We start from the raw sequence: 13462 nt of genomic DNA on the forward strand, positions 1-13462 counted from the left end.
ACTACAAGATTTCCATATAACAAGGGCTTTAGATCTACCCACTTCAAAATATTTGACTTGACAGATTATTTCCCCTCTGGTTTGCACAACTGCCTTGAAAAATAATAATGCTTCATTCTTTCAGGAACAGAATTGCAAAATTCTAGAACAGTTGGAAGTGGAATGGTTCCTAAAGATGTCATCATTCAGTGGTCTTCAAAAGGGAGAGGTGGGTTTTAGGGAGAACTCGAATATTGAATGGTACTCAAAGATTTTTCAGGACACAGTTTTAAGAAATGTAATTTTGCAATCCTCAATAATAGATATATTCAACTAAAAATACATTTATGTGGTAAATTATTTGATTTTTTTTCACAAAAGAAAGACATTATACATTGATTATTAATCTTACTGTGGTGCAGTGTTTTAGTTTGTAAAATCTCCAGGTCACTAAAGAGGAATCCTGCTTTCATAGTAATCAGGATCCTATAATCTCATAGGGCTTCTATTTTCCTGTTTTAGAGTAAATATTTCTTTTAAGAATGAAATGAGAATTTGGATAATAGAATGATGCAGTACATGTGGTAGACAGAATTTTAGCCTCCCTGATTTTGTTGTCTCCTGTTGTTAAACACATGCATATTATATTGCATGACAGAAAGCAACTTCACAAGGGAAATTAATGGTTAAGGACCTCAAGCTAGGAAGGTTCCCCTGGGTTATTTGGGCGGGCCCAATGGAGTCTCAAGTAGCACTAGACATTCTTGGATCATAATCAGGCTCCTTTTCTCAGTTGCTTGTTCAAGGCAGAAGAGTCCATGAGAGATGCAGTGAGTAAAGAAAGGTAGAATGGTTTCAAAGAGTGATAGAGACTCAAACAGCCATTTCTGGTTCTGAGATGAAGGGAGCCCCACAAGCCAGTCATTGTGGGGGCCTCTAGAAGCTGAGAATCATTCCCAGCTGAGGGTCAATGAACAAAGTAACCCTTAGTCCTACAATTGCATAAAAAGAAATACTGCCAACAACTTGAATGAGCAAGGAAATGGACTCTCCCCTAGAGTGTCCAGAAAAGAATTTAACTGAAATCTCAACTTTGGCCTTGTGAGATTCCAGGCAGAGAGCCAGCAGAGGCTGCTGGATGTCTGGCCTAAGGAAACTGTGAAATAATAAATGAGTATTGTTTGAAGCCACTAATTTTGTGGTATTTGTTATAGCAGAAATAGAAAACTAATTTAGAGTGGAAATGATAATTTTCTTTATTTTTTTTGGTTATGTTATGATAATTTCCTTTAAAACCTTTGTCTTTTCTATCTCTTGACCTTTGTTAGAGAGTGAATTGCTTTTGAGGAACAACTCAGTGAAGACAAAGCAAATAAATATTGGTAGGAAATAATGTCCACTAATTTTTTATACATAAAAATAAGAAATTATTTTTCAATTATCCTTAATAATCATTAGAAAGGGATAGTAATTGGAAGGAAAAACATCTTTGAATTGAAGAATGGGTCAGTGACATAGAATCTTTTAACTATTATAGTATTATTTTCTAGGACTACCAACATTTCAAAATATACTGAACGCAAACCCATGGAAAAAACTTTCCTTTGATTTTTTTTTGTTAGATTTGTTGTGTTTTATTCATTGAAATAGTTAGAACTTATTGGAATAAATCTTTATTCCAATTAGAGCAATACCTTATTTTATTTTATTATTTACAATGTTTAATATTTTTAACTCCCATTAAAAATGCTATCTCTTATGGTAATTAGATTTTAGCAACATTTATACTTATTAATCTTATATCAAATGTATAAAAATGCTCGATTATAAAATGTATAAAGATGCTTGATTATAATTTCTCACATTAGAATATGCATTCCCAGTATATTTTATTGTCATTTCTCATGATTTATCATAATTTATAATTTAGCTATATTATTTTTATTACTTATACACTGATAAATTCAATGATAAATTAGAAAAATAATAATAATCAGACCCTTTGGTCACAAAAAAATGAAACAAAATTTAAAATGTCAATGTGTGTGTGTATTTAAATCCATATGTACACACACCTATCTACCTATCTAAATGTGGTAGGCTAGGGGTGCCTGGCTGACTCAGTCAATGGAGCATGTGACTTTTGATCTAAGGGTTGTGAGTTTGAGCCCCATGTTGGGTATAGAGATTACTTAAATATAAAATCTTAAAAATAAAAAAATAAATGTAGTAGGTTAATCAAGAAATGATTCTAAAGTATAAGACTATTTTATGTAGTGACAAAATTTGGTAATATAGGAGAAATTACATCTTTTCAACTATTACAATGAAAATATTTAGATGTCAATTGTAAAATGTACAAAGGATAAATCATTTTCAATTGTTTTTAGGATGTTTGGAGAAAAACTTTTGAAGACCACTGATCTGACCCACTGTCTTGGCCTTGGTGTTCTAGAAAGTGGAACCTTTGTGAGCACATTTTAGGGAGTGCAATCCCAGGGAGAAAGATTGAAAGGCAAGAGGAGTGAGACAGGGATAAGGAGAAAGGTGATAGCAGAAATCATTACACACTGACTGCTCAGTTCCCTGAGGACATTTTCAGAGAAGTGATTGACCCTCGGAACTGTCTATCCTCAGGATCCTATCTATGGCCCATTGCTATATGGTTCATCCTGAAAGACTAACTTCCCTGTGTTCCCTTGTTGTCATGTGTGAAAGATGAATAGGGGAGTCTTGGACTTATCGTATTATGGAGGCCACAGGGAACATCAGGGAAGAGGTGAGAACCTAACAGGTGGGCCTTCATGAAGTCAATTAGAGTCCATACAGAGCTCCATAACCAACAAAACAGAGACAGGTCAGGGTGAGAGTCAGAAATGATGTCCAATAGGTGTCTGAACAAACTCCTTTTTGCATCAATTGGATATGCTCAAATCTTCCTTTATATCTGTCTTCCACACCTCAACATAAGACTTCTGCTTCCATGAGAATAAGATGCCCTCACTTCCTTCCTGAAAGGGGAGATCCAAGTACAATCAGCTAGAGTTTTCTTCAATGTAATCTCTAAAAAGATTTAAGAAGAGGTTAGTGAAGCAAGCTATAGTCCATTCTGCTGTAACTGATCACAAGGCATAATGCTATTTATAATATTCCACAACAACCATTCTAGGTTGTCCTACTCTCAGTCAATACTGCAGCTGTTCCAAGTGGTATGATCTCCAACCCAAGGGTTCTGAGCCTGTAGTCATTTTGTTCTTGTTGGGCCATGGTTGTTGAAATTGCCCATGCACTGTTTTTATCTCTTCGTTGGGGAGGGAAGAACTAACTAATTTCTGGTGTTTCCTTGGGTTCTACTCTGAATCCTCCCTGCCACATTGCGTAGCAGCAGCCCTGATCCACATGGTAGTCAAGGCCAATTACCTCTGCCAGTTCCCCCACTCTTTTCTTTGTTGCTCTACTGGAAAGGGGAACCCAAAGAGACCAGGGAGTTACAGATTCAAGTTTGACTTTAAAATGCTCACCAGCATCGTGAAGGTCTAGTCCCCTAAGACAGAAAATAAACTTTTAAGTTGTCAGAGCCAAAAAGAAAATTGGATCATTGGTTGTAATGGTAGGAAATTTGAATTTTATTTCTACCCTTGGTTTTTGGATCCATTTAATCTGGCACCTATGTCAGTGGTATGTTTAGCGCATCCTTAGGCCAGCATCCCAATGCTACAGACTTTTGTCCCTGAAATAGTGCCATAACTGAGCCATTAATAAGTGGTTCCATGCTTTGAACAAACCAGCTTTTTATGGATTTGGTGGGGTGGGATCCACATGGCAGCACCAATGAATCCTTTGGTCATATATCGTCTATCACAGCTCCTTTGTTGTGAAATGAGTCTGTTGGTCTGAGTCAGTATTACACAGCAATATACCATGTCAATAGATCAAATATTCCATAAGTCCTCTGAAGTTTGTTCTTATGCCAGTACTAGACTGGGAAAAATATCATAATCAGACTAGATGTTAGTTTGGGCATGGAAAATAACTGCATTTTTCCCCCAGAATGGTAAGGGTCCAATACGTTCAACCTAATCTGAAGTGGCTGGCTGGTCTCCTTGAAGAAAAGTTGCACACGGGGATCTCACTCTTGGTCTCTGCTGCTGGAAGCTTAAATATTCCTCATTGGTAGAAGCTACATCAGTCTTGGCTAGAGGGAGACCAGGCTGTTGGGCTTATATATAGTCTCCAACTATGCCAAAGTGGTCACTCTATTCATGGGACCATTGCATTGCCATTGAGAGGGCCAAGAAGAAATATTTCTTAACTGCCACAAGATGAATCACCCTATCTTCTTACTGTTAAGAGACTCTCATACACTAGGCATTCTCTTAAAGGCATTGCCTTGAGATACAAAAATTTACATACTTTAGGTTCACTACCACGGGTCCATCTTCATACCTCTTTTCCAGGCTTCCTTGTCCTATCTCTGAATCTTATTCCTTACAAGCCACTGAGTAACCAGTTAAACCATTTCTTACTTCCCAAGAGTTCATGTGGATATGCAATTCAGACCGCTTTTCTCTATATATACAGCAGACGACTAAGTACATTCCTCACAACTTTACCCACCGGAAGGATTTCTCTTCCCCACACTCCTTATGCCCATAAGAGGGACTTGAATATACTAGCAGTCTATTTGGGGCTGCTCCCACATCAATGACCATTGTGAGTTCTTTCCTCCTTCAACAGCTAGTTCTTATTAATCTCCAATAAGTTTATAACAATAAACTGAAAAGAGGCAGTGAGGCAGTGGTGATAGGCAAAATGGGATTCTGAACCACTTCATGTAATTTATTCCTATTTTTGAAAGTGCATAGACCCAATCTCAAATATATCATTTCTTCCGTGGTATAGACTGTGGCTCTGCCTGGTTAGTATGGACTGAATATTTGTGCTTCCTCCAAATTCATATGTTGAAACCCTAACACCCAATGTGATGGTATTTGGAGGTAGGGCCTTTGGGAGGTAGTTAGGTTTAGAAAAGGTCATGAGGGTGGTACCCTCATAAGGGATTAATGCCACTCTAAGAAGAAGAGGAGATGGGAGAGAGATCTCTTTTTGTACTGAGGAGAGGTCACATGAGCACACAGGAAGAAGGTGGCCATATCTAATCCAAAAAGAGAGCTCTCTCATTAGGAACTGAATCTGCCAGCACCTTGGTTTTGGATATCTTAGCCCCCAGAACCGTGAGAAATAAATGTCTGTTGCTTAAGCTACTCAATCTATGATATTTTGTTATAATAACCCAACTAAGACACAATGGAACTGATGTTACTCAACGAAATGTGGGCAGCCCCAGTTGACCTATCACTTGATGAACCAAGATCAGATGGGCCTAATAGTATACCAGGACTCAACTTGAAATATAGAGTAGTTTCTTGCCTCAGAATACATAGCCTTGCTTAAGAACCTTAGGGGGTCTTCACTGTGACTCTTTTACTAAGACTTGACAGAGACCAGTTCTAACAACATTAGCTTGGCTGAAGTACTGGCCTGAGTGGTAGAGCTGCTTATAACAGAGCCTGATACAGATGTAGAGCTCTCACTTTCTGTTTTGTACTCCAACCTAGAAGTCTCCCATGTCACCCTATAATAGATCCGAACTGTCTCCCAAAAGTGGTATATATGACCTCCAAAATTAAGACAAATGAATAAAAAACACCAAAGAGCCCTATTTCATCATAGTAGGTGGTGTGAGAGGCAACAACTTATTCTTTACACTAGAGGGTATAACCTAGAATATCTTACATCAATGGATTGTTAATCTGGAAAACTTGGATTTAGAATGTGGATAGATTAAAGTCTGGATGGAATACTTTAGTTTTCATTCTGACTGTTAACACCAGCCTTTGCTTATCAGCATGTTTTTAAGATTATTATTATTGCACAAGTCTAACAGCACCTGGGTTTACTGTCCATTTCTCTCTCTTAGGAATACCATGTTCTTTTATTCATTACCCCAGATTCCTGTGGGTCAAGGAGCTGTCATTGCCACTTAGCTTTGCTGCCCATTATGGTAAATGTGTTCATCTTATCACTGACAGTTACATACAGCCACTAGATCTCCACCATTCCTGTATCCATCACCCACATTGTTACCAGGAAGTCCAGCTCCAAGGCAGCATTTATCATTGTGCTACAAAGGACAGACAATACTGAGATTTTTCAAAGATGATAAAATTTCCTGTTTTATTTCAGTAACGAGAGTGTCCTGGGCCAACAAGGAAACATAGGTACGTGGCGGGTTCTCAAGTCTAAGACAGTAAATTCATAATAACATGGCCACCTTCCCTGAGCCTACTGATCACTTTCTCAGTATTATTTTCAGGGATACTTTTATCACAATTGACCATCTTCAGAACTGTGCTTTGAGAAGCTATTGAAAAAATCTCAACATGTGTTTGCCAGAGCATTTAAGCCTAAGTGATGGTAAGGGACTCATATAAATAAATTATTCCATAGTCAATCTATAGTCTACCCCTGTGTCTAGCCCACAAGACCCAATCCTATATCTGCTTCTGGTCCCTGGCAGCACAAATAGGCAGTGTATGTAATTCCTTCACTGTGTGAGGGATTTCTTTTGTTAACAAAAATTGTATTTACCTACTTGGGCTTTGCCGATACGCAACTTTGGAAGGCAGCTATGCTCATCACTGTATCACCAATGTCACTACTGCTGCTACCTGACTTTGAATGCTAGTCTGAAGTCAGTAAGGGTGGCATGTGGGGATTTTTAAAAGAATAAGTGCATTTTATGAGTTGCTGTCAAAGACTTTCCATCTTCCATTTTGCCTTTACTTGGCAGATAACTTCTACAGATTGTTTTTTTTAATTGGTGCTTTCAAGGTAATTTTTTTAAAAAAGTTAAAAAGCCTACTAGAAATCCTCAAACTTATCATTGTTCCCACATATTTCACATGCCACATCCACTGCACATCCCTTTATCACACTTTCCATGTGTATCTTATGCCAGTTAATCTCAGGTGAAAGCCTCAGTCACTGTGAGGCCACCAGTGATGGAGATTCGCTATTCTACTGATGAGTAGTCTTTCTCTTTCTTTTCTAAATCACTGCTCCTCTTACCAACCATTTTCCCCTGGGTTCTTCAGAAAGCAGAGCCTGAGCTAAAATTTTATATGGTATGACTTTATTAAGACATGCAATCCCAGGAAGTGAGGGGAAAAACATGAATAAAGGCCATGGGAAGAGTGGCATTACCGAGCCCTGACATCACCAAGTACAATTAATTCCTCAGTCCATTCTGATCGTTTTTCAAGAAACAATATGAACTGTATCTCAGCACTATCTGCTCATGGGGAGAAGGAAGGAAAGATTTATCCACTGTATTCTATTTCTCATTGGTTGGAATTTTCCCCAGGTTTTTTGTTATCAACTCTCTGCCTATTCTATACTACACCTGTATGGACTCTGAGCAGGATCAACAAAAATTGGAAGCTCCCTGATGAAAGTGAGGAGTTAGCATCATGGGCATTTGGAAAGGCACTGTCTCGTGCACCTGCAAGAAATTAATTGGAGCTCACACAAAACAGGTAGCTAAAATAAGAGCCACATTGGGAAAACAGACAGTGAAGAGGTGAATAAAATATGTCTGGCATAGTCACCAAAATCCATTTTTATACTTTAGGAAAGTGAGGCCCACATAAGTAAACGGCTTATTCAAATTCTCACAGCTAGAAAAATTAGAGAAAGCTGATCCATCATATGGACTCAGCAGGAACTAACTTTTGGGCTTTATCTTTTGAGAGTAGGGCTTCAGAGTACCTTGTAGTTGGTCAGAGACCAGCTAGATTTGATTACGGTAAAGCAAAATCCTGGAATTCATATTCTTAAAAAAAAGATGAAAAATATATTTCAAAAAAAGGAATGAGGGAAAAAGATTGTGGCTTACTTGTAACTATGTGATCAATTATGTAGATTTCTGGCTCAAGACTCTTTCAATGGCAATGAAAAGGTACAAGTCTAAAATGAAGTTGTTAATTTTATTTTAATCTGAGATTGCTAGGAAAGATACTCTCAGTGCATTTGGATGATGGACCTGATAGAATAAGTCACTTCAGGCCGCTGGGGATAGATGTTCTCGTTTAAGGACTTCCTGAAGATATCCCATTCATTAAGGGGAAAGAAACATAGCTGAGTACTTACTATATGCTAAGCAGAGATTGCTAGCCCCTAATATAATTCACACAAAGACGATTTCTTACTATATCTAAATTCCAATTGCTTCAGGAGTACAAACAGTCACTAAATTGTCGTAAATGACAACTTTCTCTTCAGCAAACCCTGAATGTATTAGAGTCCTTGATGCAACACTGGAACGAATACGGACCCGTGACTCTTCAGATTGGAGATGAGCCCAGGGAAGCGGTGTTCCTACAGTGAGTGAGCCCAGGAAACGCAGGTGGCACGTGAGAGCCTTGGAAGGCGGGATTTGCTTCTGGCTGCGTGTTGGTTTCAGCACAGTGCGTCCACTAGGCTAACAGCAGCCTCACGAGAAGATTCGTCTCTCTTTGACAAAAATCATCATCATCATCCCAAAAAAGAAAAACAAAACAAAACAAAAAAAAACCTCAGACTTTTCAGCACCTGGATAAACCATTTAAATTGAAGAAGAGGGGGCGCCTGGGTGGTTCAGACGTTAAGCGTCTGCCTCCGGCTCAGGTCGTGCTCCCGGGGTCCTGGGGTCGAGCCCTGCATGGAGCCCCGCATCAGGCTCCCTGCTCGAGGGGAAGCCTGCTTCTCCCTCTCCCACTCCTCTTGTTTGTGTTCCCTCTCTTGCTGTCTTTCTCTGTCAAATAAAGAAAATCTTTTTAAAAAATAAAATGAAATAAAATTGAAGAAGACAAAAATATTTTTGAGAAAATTTAGCTATGTTGCATTTACTAAGGTTTTTAGAAAACTTATAAGGTATCATTTATTCTCTAGTTTTAAATAAATAATTAAACTTTTCATTCTAAAGTAACTGTAGACTTACCTACTGTTACAGTAAATAGTAGAGAGATCCCATATACACCCTACTCAGTTTCCCCCAACGGCAACATCTTACAAAACTGTCTAGCAAAATCACAACCAGGATATTGTCATTGATGCAGTCAAGACACAGAACAGTGCCATCACCACAAGGATTCCTCAGGGTGCTCTTTTACTCGACCTTTCTTTCCCAAGCATCCCCTTCCCTGACCACTAATCCATTATCAACTCGTGTGATTTTGTTGTTTCAAGAATGTTACATAAATAGAATCATCCAGTATATGACTTTGGGGATTGCCTTTTTAAACCCAGTATAGTTCTCTGGAGAGTCATCAAGGTCATTGTGTATTATCAGTCATTCTTCCCAGTAGTTGATGGTACAGATGGACCACAGATTGTTTACTCATTCACCGATGGAAGGACATCTGGGTTCTTTCTAGTTCTTGTCTATTATGAATGACATTGTTACAAATATGTGTATACAGATTTTTGTGTGAACACAAATCGTTGTTTCTCTGGAATCAATGATTCCAGTGTGCTGGGTCATATGTTAAGCTCACATTTAGTTTTTTGAAGAAACTAACAAACTATTTTCCAGAGCGGCGGTTCCCTTCTACATTCCCAAAAGCCAGTGCAAGGGTGATCTAGTTTCTCTGTGTTTTCACTGTCATTTGGAGCTGCCACTATTTGATATTTTAGCCATTAATGACGGGTATGTAGAGATACCCCATTTTGGTCTTAACAGACATGTGGTTTGCAAATACTTCCTCATACTATACAGCTTGCTTTTTCATCCTCTTAAGCCTTTTTTTTTTTCAGAGCAAAAGATTTGAATTTTGATGAAGTCTAACTTATCAGTTTTTCCTTATATGGATTGTGCTTTGGTATCAAATCTAAGATTCTTTTCCTAGACTTAGATCCTAAATTTTATTTCCTGTTTAAAAAAATTATAGTTTTACATCCTATAGTTAAGTCTGTGGTCTATTTTAAGTTAATTTTTATAGAAACTTTGAGACTGAGGTCAAGGTTTTTTGTTTTTTGGGTTTTTTTTGTTTTTTTTTGTATGTTTGTTTGTTTGTTGTTGTTTTTTGCTTATAGACATCTAATTGCTCCAGCACCATTTGCTGAAAAGCCTATATTTATTGTATTGCTTTTGAGCTTTTGTCATATATGTTTTGGGCAGATTAGTGTTGGTCTATTTCTGGATTCCCTGTTTTGTTCAATTCATCTGTATGCCTATCCCTGCACAGTCTTAATGCTGTAGCTATGTAATATGTCTTGAAATCAGGTTGACTGCTTCTTACTATTTTATTCTTCCTTTTCAAAGATTTTGTATATATATAAATTTATATATATATATATATGTATATCTATATATTTATTTATAGTTTAGAATAATCTTGTCTATATCTATAAAATATCTTGCTGGGAGATTCCATTCCCAGCACAGAGCATGACGGGGGCTCGGAGATCCCTGAGATCATGACCTGAGCCTAAATCAAGAGTCAGATGCTTAACAGACCGAGCCACCCAGGCGCCCATAAACAGTACTTAATTTCTAATTTTAGTTCCATGTGTTTATTTTTAGTATATAGAAATGCAATTGATTTCTTAATGTTTGCACTGAGGTGTTTAAGACATTGATAGTCTCATAGCAATCTTACATATTACATTCTTTTTGAAAATATCAATTCACGGATGCGGACTATGAGTAGAAGAATGATTGCGTTACATGCTGTATCAGCTACTACTGCTACATAATGAACTTCAAATTTCCAGGGCCTTAAAATAATAATTTCTTTTCTCTCATGCTTCTGCTAATCACCCGGGGATTACCTGGGAGTCAACTGGTCTAGGCTGAGCTTGACTAAGTTGCAGGCTGAATCCAGTTTTGTTCCATATTGTCTGCTCCTAACCAATGGACCAGCAGAAGCATGTTCTCATGACAATGAATGAAGTACAGGAGGGCAAGCCCAACCCTGCAAACACAGGTCAAATCTTAGCTTGTCTCGAAGCTGCTCATATCTCATTGACAAATCAGGACACATGCCATAGCCTGGTAATAGTGGGACAGAGTGATGTATTCTACCTCTAATGAGAGAAAATATAATTCTGCACAGGGGATGGATATAGAGACAGACGAAGTACTGGGACCAATAACCTACATGCACTCAAGATCAACTGTTAGTAAGCAGCAGAACTAAAACAGGAGTCTAGACCTGTCTGAATTCACAGTACATTTATCATTTTTTAAAAACATTGATTACTTCCCAATCAATAGAAAAAAATGATCACAAGGTAGGCAGTATTTTTTCAATAAAGAAATGAATAAAGTATTCAATTCTGCCACTTGCAAAAATATATTTTAGGGGCACCTGGGTGGCTCAGTCGGTTAAGTGTCTCTCTTTAGCTCAGGCCATGATCCCAGGGTCCCGGGATTGAGTCCCACATAGGGCTCCCTGCTCATCAGGGAGCCTGCTTCTCCCTCCACCCCTCCCCCCTGCTCCTGCTCTTTCTCTTTCCCTCTCTCTCTCTCTTTCTGACAAATAAATAAATAATAAAAAATATATTTTAGATATGTAGATGTGAATTTAATTTTTGCAATAGTAATACAAAATTTCTCATCTGGTAAGGAGACTTGTTAATTACTCTGCTTCATTTTTTTATTCCCTCAATACCTTAAGGCCCTCTGATCATGTTGCGTTATGGGACCTGAAAGAATAACTTCCTCATAGCTATAGTGAAGTTGTTTTCAGACTTCAGTAGCTAATGTTCGCTCTGACATTGTTCTGCCTTCTACTTCATGTTATTCTCTAGCAAACAGCCTAATCATCAAAGATCCTGTGCATTTTCATTACCTGCTCATCTCCTGATGTTTTCAGAAGACCTTTCCAAAGTCCTTTTAGGAAGTTGTCTTTAATGTGTTCATTTTACAAGCCACTTGCGTGTTTTTAACAAGTTCTGTAATTGCTCTCATATGGAGGAAATCTCTATTTGATATTCGGGAAGTGCAATTAGTACCAAAGAATGTCAGGAAGAGGGAATTGAATGACATTTCTTCAACCTGACTGTCAATTATGGACTTTTTCCAAAACGGATGAGTATCCCAGGGTTTTTTTTTTTTTAAAGAGGAAGTTGGCAGCTTCTGAGAGCAAAATTTGTGAGAGAATCCTTGAGTGCTATGGAAGCAACTGTCTAGTGTGACCCAGTAGAAAACATGTGCTAATGGTTGGGCAATAGTTAGCCCTAGTCTCATCTTCAGAATATTACAATGTGGGTTTTTTACTAGATGAGTAAGAGTTTATTTTATGCAGAAAACTAATGGAAAACATATATGATTTGGATCTATGCATCTTTCCATTTCCATCTCAATCAGCTCAATCAATGGCGTCTTTACTAAATATAACACCGGATGAGGTGAGAATGTGATCTTCCAGCCTGTAGACATCATTAGGACTATTGGTTGGTATACCATGACGGCCACTGGGCTTATTCAAATTGAGGACCTAATTTCAGCCTCATTCCTATCTTGTCAACATTAGATCCCATAAATTACCTTCAGGTGTGAATATAAAATTTATTGAGTTATATTCCCTATAAGGGCCTTGATAGGAAAAAAAAAATCACAAGATAGTGTTTTAATGACCAAAATGGACTTTTGATTGGGTTTCGTGGAACATTTTGAACATTACCGTTAGTACTCTGGTTGCTTCTCAATAGTTTTCAAATGATGTGAATATCTGACAGGAAAAGAAACAAGCCCGCCCCTCACTACGTTCCTTTTAAAATAAGCAAGTTTATCTTTTGTTGGTTTATCTCAGGTAACTGATATTTCAAAGCTGTCCCTGTTGCTCTGAGTCACTTACTGGTTTTTCGTAAGGGAAATTGGTTCTTTTATATTAATTGTTAAATCTGTATTACCACTGAGGTGCCATCAGTCTGGAAGGAAAAGAAGTCTTTTCATTTTTAACCTCTGCTGGCTTACACAAGTCACATTTAAAGTTATTATCCAAGCAGCCACTGGAGCCATGGATTGGGCTTGTCTTAAACTAAGGGCCCTTGCCCCCGGTTGTTTATCATGTAATTGGGGAGAGGATTGCAGAAAAATTTATTAAATGAAGGGAAAAAACAATCAAAGCAAGCACACTGATAATAAGACCAACAAAGCAGGCCGACAAAAAAATGTGACCTGATGTTCATCATTGTACCCAAAAAGAAAAGTTTGATTTATGAAACAAGTTGAATTCTTTCAACTTGTGTATAGTGCATACCCATGCCGGTTCTGTATCAAACACATACCTAAGCCCTGAAAATCTCAATCGTACATGTAATGCACATTATTTTCTTGTTTGTCATTTTTAGCCAGCACTTGGATAGACGTAGCCATAGACAGGAGTGATACCGAGTCCATAAAACGTAAATAATTTCTTAATTTTTCGGCTGTGGA

This window comes from Ursus arctos, unplaced genomic scaffold, assembly GCF_023065955.2.
Source record: "Ursus arctos isolate Adak ecotype North America unplaced genomic scaffold, UrsArc2.0 scaffold_1, whole genome shotgun sequence".
NCBI lineage: Eukaryota > Metazoa > Chordata > Mammalia > Carnivora > Ursidae > Ursus > Ursus arctos.